The sequence below is a fragment of the Lathyrus oleraceus genome, chromosome 2 (genome assembly GCF_024323335.1).
Source record: "Lathyrus oleraceus cultivar Zhongwan6 chromosome 2, CAAS_Psat_ZW6_1.0, whole genome shotgun sequence".
In the NCBI taxonomy this organism is placed as follows: Eukaryota; Viridiplantae; Streptophyta; class Magnoliopsida; order Fabales; family Fabaceae; genus Lathyrus; species Lathyrus oleraceus.
The window spans coordinates 83845016-83856698 of NC_066580.1; the positions used below are offsets into that span (position 1 = coordinate 83845016).

At 40.7% G+C, this 11683-nt stretch overlaps 2 non-coding genes across 2 annotated transcripts; both read right to left on the reverse strand.

The window, feature by feature from the left end:
* Positions 1–10407: 10407 nt before the first annotated feature.
* LOC127125024 (small nucleolar RNA R71) lies at positions 10408–10514 on the reverse strand. Its single transcript, XR_007804490.1, has one exon. It is a non-coding gene; the product is annotated as a small nucleolar RNA R71 (small nucleolar RNA).
* An 837-nt stretch (positions 10515–11351) lies between these two features.
* Positions 11352–11458, reverse strand: LOC127125025 (small nucleolar RNA R71). Its single transcript, XR_007804491.1, has one exon. It is a non-coding gene; the product is annotated as a small nucleolar RNA R71 (small nucleolar RNA).
* Positions 11459–11683: the final 225 nt, after the last annotated feature.

Below are 11683 nucleotides of genomic sequence, written 5' to 3' on the forward strand. Positions count from 1 at the left end.
ATTTGTTAGAGAGTGAGATTAGTCCCGCGGTTGCAAACGCGTAAAATCTTCATTCCTTATTCGAAGAGGAAAGATAGGATGATTCATTCAGAATAGTATTGTTGTAGATAGATAAATATTTTGCATTGCTATTTAAGTTTTAGTTCTTATGTATTATTTTATTCGAACCGTTGGAAACTTGTATTTGCTGATTTCGCTTGTGTTTGAGCCGTTTATCCAACTTCGGAGAAACCAGTTTCTTAAAGCAAATCCTCTTGTCCTGCAAGAGGCATACTTTGCTTGAGGACAAGCAAGAATCTAGTTGGGGAGAGTTGTTAGATGCCCAAAAGTGCTTATTTGAGCTATCATATGTGGGCATCTTTCACTCTTTTTCCTTGCTAAAATTGTCAAAACCACATTTGTTTTACATGGAATGCATTACATTGATAAACAAGCTTGGTGCCTTTGATTTGTGTGTTATTGTGCAGGAAAAAGGCATGAACTAATTGAAAATGAAGACACAAGAAAATTGGCAAAGGAACCAAAAGATACAAGCATTTCATCAGCCTGCTCGCTAGGCGAGGCTGTGGCGAAGCATTGGTTCGCTAGGCGAGTTCCTGGCGAAAAGCTCCAGTAAATTGACAAATTAATTCGCCAGGCGAGCTGAAGGCGAAGGTGGTAGCGAGTTCATTCTGTTTTGGTGAAAAACGCATCCATCACTCACTCGCTAGGCGAAGCTCTAGCGAGTCCCCAGCGAGCATTCCAGTAGCAAAACCTCTCAACCTCGCTGGGGCGAAGGTTGAAGCGTGTCCTTCGCTAGGCGAAGGTATGTTCGCTAGGCGAACATGACAGTTCAGCAGGCCCTGTTTTCTCTGGGCGCAGGGGCCTTATGTGCCCATATTAGACCCTCGCTAGGCGAGCCATTCTGCTCGCCTAGCGAGCATGACAGACCAGCTGAGGTCTATAAGTAGCAGGTGCCACTTTTGAGCACCATACCTCATTTTTACCAACTTTTTCCACTTTTGTACTTTCTTCTAGATATTTTTGCAGCATTGTTCTTGGGATCTTTTATGCCCTAGTTTTCATTTCTCTTCATCTTAGAACCATCTTCTACAAAAAGAAGGTGGATTCCCATCCAACTTCGATTATCCGACTTGGATGTTAATCAACCTTCTTTCCTTACTTGCCGACCAAGCTACCATGAAAATGAGTAGCTAAGTCATCCATTTGTCAAGGTTAGATGTAGGTGATTACTAGCTTTGTGTGTAAATGTAAGGATCCTCATATGTAAACTCTTTAATGGTAAATATATGATGAAAACTTTGTTTCTATTTAAAACTCTTTGTGTTGGTTTATGATCGAGAGATGTTTACCGACTCTTGACCTAGGTTTTCATCCAAACTTGTTTGTTAGCTAGAGATAGTAATGAATGATTTTGTTCACCATAAGGTTGAACCAAAAAGTTGTCATTTTGATAGATTGTGTTCGAGAGAAACAATGGATCAAAATGGCAAAACTCACAATGTGTGTTCGAGAGAAACATATTGAGAGGACTTTGTGAAATTATTTATCATCTAAAGGAGTTTATAAGATTGTTGACCGAGCAAATACATGCAAAGTGATCATTGAAACCTAACTTTGACAATATTTCTCATTTAATCAAACCATAACTTTTACCGCAATTTATTACTTTTTATGCAAGATAACTTGATTAAAACCAAAACCCTATTGTTACATTGACCTAAGATTAATACAACCATCGAACGGCGGTGATATCTTACAATCCCTGTGGATACGATAACAAAAACCCGACACGAAATATACATTTCAACACTTATCTCTCATAGAACACCCCATCCCAACAAACAAACAAATAGATCCAACAGATACAACAGATGCATGCAAGCAGGTAAGCAAATAAAGGTACAAAAGCATGAACACCCAATAAACAAGAAATCACACAAGCTAGGAGGGACTCGCTTAGGGAAGATGGACCAGCAAGAGGTCAACTTCTTAGTATGTCCCCAGCAGAGTCGCCAACTGTAGCAACCTGAAAAATACAGTGCGCGAAAAAACAACCGGCGAAAGAAAATGACAGAAGAGTCGCCACCGTGCGTTATTCATCCCAAAGGAGGGAAAGGAAACGCTCGAAGTAAACCTGAAAAAAGGAAAGGACAAGATGGGGTCTCGCAACCAAATCTTGGGTTCGGGAGTCGGTTATGCGAAGGGAAGGTATTAGCACCCCTACGCATCCGTAGTACTCTACGGGATCCACTTTTGTAGTTCTTGTCTAAAGGGTGAGAGTTTATCTTATGCTGTTTACCAAAAAAAAAGGGTTAAATGAAAATGACTCGCGCGGATGTCGCATCCACTGCATACGTATCTCATCTGAATATGAGAATCAGAGTCTTCGTAGCTCGGCTGACCTATGGGTTGGGGGGATGTGTGCTCGCTAAGACATCGCGTCTTATGCCTACGTATCTCATCTGGAATGAGAATCAGAGCAAGCCGTAGTTCGGCTAACTACGGGGTTATGGATTGGGTTTTGGACGAACGACGTCACTACGCAATCTACCGGATGCCCGACCTTTGGAGACTTATTGGCCTGTAGTAGAAGGAGTTAACGTGTTGCTTTGAGTTTTAGGGTTTGAGGGTTACTCATGCAAAAGGGCAAAAAGGCAGTCCTCGACGAAGGAACCGCGCTACCTGTGGGGATACGAACACATACAAAACAAACATGTATAAAGTAAACGTGCCAACAAGGGGCTCAGAAGTAAATAAACAAAAGAAAACAAATGCCTCCTATCGAGGTCTTGCAGCTAAGAAAGCGATAAAATGCGGAAAAGAGGTAAAAGTACCACACGGATGAAGATCCGAAGTAACAACAATTAAAGGAGTAAGAAACCCAGGGATCTCCCAAGCTAATGCCATTAAAGAAAGGTGAGTCAGTACAGGTAATCGGAATGAACCTCCAGGGGGTATCCCACAAATAAAGTGGGAAAACCACGCAAACCATCTCTGCAAGAGTCTGTGAGCCCTCACAAAAACTCAACAAAAGGGTTAGTGAAACACGATAAGCATTTTTTTCATGGATAACAGTATGGTTTCAGAAACCTCAAACCCTGTGGCATACATTTCAGAAATCATGTGATTAAACATTCAAGGCATAGGTTTCACCCATTCATGCATAATTAAACCCGTGGGCAAAAACATAATGAAATTCATCCATCATACCTCATACATTCAGATGATCCAAATTAAGAGCATAAAATCATGGGAATTAGGCAAACCTGATGGGAGAGACCGGTTGAAATCAAATGGCACGGCTGGGTTTGCAAGGCAATGTTAGGGTTTGCGTGAGATGAAAGTGTGTGAGTCAGATTGAATTTTTCAGAGCTTCCTGGGGGTTGCTCTGAGTTCTCTGTCAGGTTTCTCTCCAGGTTTTGTCTAGGGTTTTGTTCAAAGGAAACCTCATAGTGTTTTTGCTTCTCTTCCTTTTTCTGTCTGATCTCCCTCTTTTATAACCTGATTTTCATGGCTTTGTGGGCTCAAATGAGAGAGGTCCAAGTCCAAGTTTTTTCTATTATATATATATTTTTATTTATTTATTTATTTATTTTTTTTATTTTTTTATTTTTTTATTTTTATTTTTTTAGTTTTTTTTTTCGTTTTTTTTTATTATTTTTTTTTTTATTTTTTTTTAAACAAAGTTTCTTGGATCTAATTCTGATTGACATGATGAAATGCAATATGAAATGCTAAATGAATGCATGAATGAGGGGGGCAAATTTTGGGGTGTTACAAGATGCAACATGAATATCTGAATGTTGAAAGTATGCATGAATATGCTTGATTTATGTTTGATGAATGCTGATAAAATAGACATATCTAACACAAACAGGTCTAGGAATCGAACGCTCGGTACTACATCTCGAAAGAGAAAGCCAGGATCACCGGAGAACAAACAATTTGCCAAGATCAAAGACAACACAGTCATCTGCAAGGATGGATCATCAATCTCGACTGGGAAAGAGAGCTCGCTGCACAGGCGAAAACTGCCACGAAAGCAACTCCAAACAAATCCACTGGGGAAGACCCATCTGAGGGAGAAAAGATCACACAAGTAGATCTTGCCACACAAGAAACTCTACTGGGGATCAAGGATATCAAGAAATCACCAAATCTCTGCAGGGGAGGAAGGCCTCAAGAGGTTTCCGGAGGGATCGTCAGTCACAACCGGAGAAAAAAGTTCAATGCACAGGCAGAAACGCCACAACAGCAACTCACGCTAGGGATCAAAGATGCTAGGAAGCGACCAGATCTCTGATGGGGATAGATAGCACAGACGAAGTTCATCATGCTAACAACTCCGCTAGCGATCTATCTGAGGAAATGACGAAGTACTGGGATGTCAACCCACTAACTACGGAATCTTCCAAAGAAAAGCACCCATGCAAGGGAGAGAATAATGCTGAAGAGGAAAGTTGAAGTCTTCAACAAGTACTCTGCTTGGGACTGACCCACAAAAGATGTTCAAACAACACTCTACTGGGGATGAAAACCACAATAGGGCTAAAACAACACTCCACTGGGGATGAAAACCACCATAGAGCTAGTAGAGGCTAGGAGGAAGAATGTTGTACTGCCGGGGAAGTGAAGCTGAACAACTTCAACCAACGCTGCACTGAGCGACCTCGCTGAGGAGAAACCATAAAAGGTTCTACAGGAAAAAGATACAGTTATCTCGAGATATGAATAAATGTCTTACCCTGTTGGAAATCATACCACCCTTGGGAGAGCACTGAGAATCTCCTGAGTATCCTTTGATCCTTGTGAATGTTCACTTTGTTTAAAAACTGTTTTGTGAAAAGTTTGTTTATTTTGAAAACAATGATATTTTTATCAATTAAAACCATGCAAAATATTTGTGGAGTAAAAACAAATAAGAGTGCAAATAATTGGATAAAAGCTCAAAATTATTTGACGGAATGGTAGTTTGTAAATGGCAGGACTCCATAGATCTGTACAAGTTTGAAATCGCTGATATATATTGGAAGAGGGCTACGTTGAACATAATGACCATTTCTCCACCAATTCCGAATCCGATGTATTCAAAGCTTCAGCTGACGACGAATCGAGAATCTCTGGTAGATGACAGATGTAGAACATAGTCTTGTCAAGATGCAGTTACTTGCCAAATCCCTAATTTTTGCCTAGATTGCCCCAGGATGAGGTACTCAATCTAGCGGGATGCAAATATACCTTTTTTTTCATGTCTCTAATTTTTGCCTGGATCGCCCTTTCGGGTTTTCCACCGAGACGCTCATTTTTGCCTAAGCCGTCCTTTCAGGTTTTCAACTTAGCGAGCTATTCTGTTTTTCTTTTTAGGCGATGTATTTCTTGACTGCATCTGAATTCACAGGACGAGTGAAATCCTCCCTATCCATTATTGTAAGCATCAAAGCACCGCCTGAAAAGGCTCGCTTGACAACATATGGACCCTCGTAGTTTGGAGTCCACTTGCCCCTGGAATCGGGCGTGAAAGACAAGACTTTCTTGAGCACAAGGTCACCTTCTCGGAACACACGAGGCTTGACCTTCTTATCGAATGCTTTCTTCATTCTTTGCTGATATAACTGACCATGGCACATGGCAGTCAATCGCTTCTCTTCAATCAGATTCAACCGGTCGTAACGACTCTGAATCCATTTAGCATCAGTAAACTTGGCTTCCATCAAGACTCGCATTGATGGGATCTCCACCTCTACTGGAAGCACAGCCTCCATGCCGTAAACAAGAGAGAAAGGGGTTGCCCCTGTTGAAGTATGGACAGACGTACGATATCCATGCAAAGCAAATGGCAACATCTCATGCCAATCTTTGTACACGACTGTCATCTTCTGGATAATCTTCTTGATATTTTAGTTAGCAGCTTCAACAGCCCCATTTATCTTGGGTCTGTAAGGAGAGGAATTATGGTGTGCAATCTTGAACTCAGCGCACAGCTCTTCCATCATCTTGTTGTTCAAGTTAGATCCATTATCAGTAATGATCTTATCAGGCACACCATAACGGCATATAAGCTGATTCTTGACAAACTTCACGACCACCTGCCTGGTCACATTAGCATACGACGCCGCTTCGACCCATTTGGTGAAGTAGTCAATTGCTACGAGAATAAACCTGTGTCCGTTGGACGCTTTCGGTTCAATCATGTCGATCATGTCAATTCCCCACATGGAGAAAGGCCATGGTGATGAAATCACATTCAGAAGTGTCAGAGGAATATGAATCTTGTCCGCGTAAATCTGACACTTGTGGCATTTCTTCACGTATTTGCAGCAGTCAGACTCCATTGTCAGCCAATAGTAGCCTGCTCTCAAAATCTTTCTAGCCATGGCATGTCCATTGGAATGAGTACCAAATGAACCCTCATGGACCTCAATCATCAACTGGTCTGCTTCGTGTCTATCCACGCATCTGAGCAGAACCATGTCAAAATTTCTCTTGTAAAGCACTTCTCCACTGAGGTAGAAACTGCCTGACAACCTTCTCAGAGTTTTCCTGTCTTTCACAGATGCACCAGGCGGGTAGACCTGGTTCTGGAGGAAACACTTGATATCAAAATGCCAAGGCTTGTCATCTTGTACTTCTTCAACTGCAAATACGTGAGCTGGTCTATCCAAGCGCATCACTGTGATATTGGGAACTTCATTCCAATACTTGACAACAATCATTGAAGCAAGCGTAGCAAGAGCATCTGCCATCCGATTATCCTCTCGAGGAATATGATGAAAGTCAACTTCTATAAAGAACGTTGAAATCCTCCTCGCATAATCTCTGTATGGAATAAGACTTGGCTGATTCGTTTCCCACTCAACCTTGATCTGATCGACAACGAGGGCCGAATCACCATACACGTCGAGGTGCTTGATCCTTAGATCGATGCATTCTTCCAATCCCATAATGCAGGCTTCATACTCAGCCATATTATTCGTGCATTTGAAAGTTAGCCTTGCTGTAAAAGGAATATGTGTGCCCTGAGGAGTAATGATTACTGCCCCAATACCATTTCCGTACTGATTTACAGCGCCATCAAACACCATCGTCCATCTGGAACCAGGTTCTAGACCTTCATCAAGTGTAGGCTCGTCACAATCTTTAATTTTCAAATACAGAATCTCCTCGTCTGGGAAGTCGTACTGAACAGACTGATGATCTTCAATCGGCTGGTGTGCCAAGTGGTCAGCCAAGATACTACCTTTGATAGCTTTCTGAGCTCGATACTCGATATCATACTCAGATAACAACATCTGCCAACGGGCAATCCTCCCGGTTAAAGCAGGCTTCTCGAAGACGTACTTGATTGGATCCATTCTGGATATCAACCAAGTTGTATGATTTATCATGTACTGGTGTAGACGCTTAGCGGACCAAGCCAAAGCACAACACGTCTTCTCAAGCATTGAGTATCGAGACTCACAATCGGTGAACTTCTTACTCAGGTAGTATATAGAACATTCTTTCTTTCCCGATTCGTATTGCTGACCAAGGACACAACCCATCGAGTCTTCAAGAATCGTCTGATACATGATCAAAGGTCTTCTTTCTGCAGGCAGAGACAAGATCAGAGGTTCAGACAGATACTCTTTGATACTGTTGAAAGCTTTCTAGCAATCCTCGGTCCAATCATGAGACTGATCTTTCCGAAGGAGCTTGAATATCGGCACACATGTGGCAGTCATGTGGGATATAAATCTGGAAATATAATTCAAGCGGCCAAGAAAACCTCGGACTTGCTTCTTAGTTTTGGGCGCAGGCATCTCTCGTATTGCTTTGACCTTTGCAGGATCAACCTCAATACCTCTCTCGCTGACAACAAAGCCCAATAACTTGCCAGAACAGACTCCAAATGTACATTTGTTAGGATTCAGACGAAGCTTGAACTTCCTCAAACGCTGAAAAAGCTTCAACAAATGCTCAACATGTTCAACTTTCGTTCGTGACTTAGCAATCATATCGTTGACATAGACCTCTATCTCCTTGTGCATCATGTCATGAAATGATAACATGAAATAATATCACATTTTTGGACTCGATTTAATTAAATTATATTATTATTTGTTTCGATTTATTTCATTTTATTCGATATTACTTGGTATTTTTCCTTCTATTTGTCTCAGGTAACTTATTTGAAGCATAAGTGAAAAAGGAAGAAAAGGGGGTGCAAAAAGATAATTAGAAGAAAATTCCACTAAAGCCCAGCCCACAATCACAAGCCAGAAGCGCTGAAGCTGTGACGACCGCCACACATGGTGTGATGAGCGTCACACCCTGCTACCTCATGTTACGAGCGTAACACAAGGTGTGACGAACGTCACACCCCTCTCCTATATTTTTGGCTTTTAATGCGCAACAGAGGCACGTTGAAGCCTATTCTTCCGCTTGACTCTTGGAACGTGAAGACTACTTACGGAAGGCATTTTTGGAAACCGTTACAAAAGTGGATTAATATAAATAGTTGCTTTTATCCAACCCTGAAGCCCCCGTCTCTTTCCGCCGTGCAAGCATATTTTACAACATTACTTTTCTACAACTTTCAATTTTATTAGCAATTTTTATTTCTTTCTTTTCCAGTCAATCTTTCAAGCACTTAATTAATTTTTCACACAATAGTTTCTACACCGGAAACTATTGTGTATCTTTTACTGGATCTAACCTTACGTTAGATCATAGTATTTTATTCCTTCGCTTTTATTTTCCTGTCCGATTGAAGAGTTCAAGAACAAATCCAACCGGTCTGTGGTGGAGTGTTCAAGATTGCTATTAATTATTCAGGTTCTTTAATTTATTGTGTTAATATATACATGCTCTGCATTGCTGTTTATTTATACTGTTTGCCTGAGATGGTTTTATTTAAGCATGATGATTGTTTAGACCCGTTTAGCATGTCCGGCTAAGTATTTTAGATACCGGTATGTAAAGTAAGCGGAATGAAGGAATCAAAGCTAAGTTGGTTTAATTTCATTTAAAAATAAAGTCACTCTTTTTATGGTCTCAATTTACAGGGTTAATCCCAAAGTTTTTGTACGAGAGTAAAAGACGTAAAGAAGTTAAAATCAATAGAACGAAAGTTTGAGTTTTTAACTGGACAATGTAAATTGGACATTAATTCTAAATCAGGGCGAAAGCAATATTTAGAGTTAATTAAACTCTAATCTTTTTCAAAAAGTATTTTTAAAGGTTAAATGTGAGGACGAGAGTTAAGCATTTAAGTTTAATTATATAATCTAAGTCAATAGCGCGAGAGTTTGAGACGAGGGTGTTTAGACGACTATTATTTTAATGAAAAGAGTTTCTATAGATTCTGTTGTTTTCAAAAAGTGATTTTGGACTTAACTAATAAGTGACAGCTACGTTAATATAAAGTCATAGTCTATTCAACAGAGCGAAAGTTTGAGATAAGACTTTTAATCAATAGTATCTACCGAAAAGATTTATTTTAAAAACCAACAAACCAACGAAGATTTGATTCCCTAATTACGACGAACTACATACCGATATCCGCTTAATTGATATTTAATTTAGATCTAATTTTAGTTTTACTTTTCCCCCAAACAATCAAAGTATCATCCGCCTTAGCTTTACGAAGTAACCTTAGAAAACGGTATATCGATTCATAAGTCCCTGTGGGATCGATATCTTTTAAAACTACGCGATAGAACTTTGCAGTTGCAGTTAGTACCCCAAATCGACTCATAAAGTCGCGATCAAGTTTTTGGCGCCGTTGCCGGGGACTTTTATTTAGTCGATATCGTAACTCTTCTGTTACGCTATAGAGACTAAGGCAATTTTTATTTTTCTTTCTTTCTTTCGTTGATTTGTATGCCACACACTCGCTCACAAGGCGAGCCATTTTACTTACGAATCAACGACCTTGAACTATATCTCCGAGTCTTATGACGAATTCGGGAATATCGTGCTGCAAACAATCTCCCTCCTATCGAAGTGCCCGACCTCAAAAATCTTCTTCCTTCGCCGATACCCGAGATGGCAGAACTAGCTCGTGCTCTTCGAGATTAGGCCGCTCCATCGTAAGATGAGCCGCATTCGAGTATTGCTCCACCCGCAATCGAAGCAAACAACTTCGAACTTAAACCTTCGCTGCTACAAGCAGTGCAACAGAATTAATTCTCTGGAAATCCTACCGAGGATCCAAACCTTCATTTATCCGTATTTGTCCAATACGCTGATACTGTTAAAGCTAATGGTGTCACTTCAGAGGCAATTCGACTTCGTCTCTTTCCTTTATCGTTAAGAGATAAAGCTAGAAGATGGCTTCAGTCTCTTCCTTCCAACTCAGTCACCACATGGAACGAGTTGAAGAAAGTCTTTCTTGCCCGATATTTTCCTCCAAGCAAAACAGCTATGTTGAGAGCCCAGATAAATGGATTTAAACAGAAAGATAACGAGTCTCTTTTCGAAGCATGGGAAAGATACAAAGACATGATGAGACTTTGTCCACACCATGGTTTAGAGGACTGGTTAGTAATTCATACCTTCTATAATGGTCTCTTGTACAACACAAGGTTAACAATAGACGCCGCCGCAGGTGGTGCGCTTATGGATAAACCTTATGCCGATGCTTATCAACTTATCGAAAGCATGGCCCAAAATCATTATCAGTGGGGAAGCGATCGAACAATGGTAGAAAAACCTCAAACGAAAAGTGGCATGTACGAGATAAGTAGCCTTGATCATGTTAATGCAAAAGTGGATGCTCTGGCCAGAAAATTGAAAGTTTAAATGTATCACCTCCAGCCACTGTGGTTGCCGCAACTCAAAATTGCGAAGTCTGTGGAATCCAAGGTCACACTCCTGCAGACTGTCAACTCCTAACAGGAATCCAAGCAGAACAAGTGAACTATGCTCAAGGAAATCCCTACTCGCATACCTATAACTCAAACTGGAAGAACCATCCTAATTTTTCATATAAGAGTAATAATGCTTTATACGCACCAGGACAAGCTCCAAATCAAGCCCAGCTATACCCCCTGGATATCAAAAGCCGACCCCATCTACACCTAACAATAATGTTCCTAGAAAATCAAACTTGGAAATCATGATGGAGAACTTGGAAGCCATCTTCTACCGAGGATCCAAACCTTCATTTATCCGTATTTGTCCAATACGCTGATACTGTTAAAGCTAATGGTGTCACTTCAGAGGCAATTCGACTTCGTCTCTTTCCTTTCTCGTTAAGAGATAAAGCTAGAAGATGGCTTCAGTCTCTTCCTTCCAACTCAGTCACCACATGGAACGAGTTGAAGAAAGTCTTTCTTGCCCGATATTTTCCTCCAAGCAAAACAGCTATGTTGAGAGCCCAGATAAATGGATTTAAACAGAAAGATAACGAGTCTCTTTTCGAAGCATGGGAAAGATACAAAGACATGATGAGACTTTGTCCACACCATGGTTTAGAGGACTGGTTAGTAATTCATACCTTCTATAATGGTCTCTTGTACAACACAAGGTTAGCAATAGACGCCGCCGCAGGTGGTGTGCTTATGGATAAACCTTATGTCGATGCTTATCAACTTATCGAAAGCATGGCCCAAAATCATTATCAGTGGGGAAGCGATCAAACAATGGTAGAAAAACCTCAAACGAAAAGTGGCATGTACGAGATAAGTAGCCTTGATCA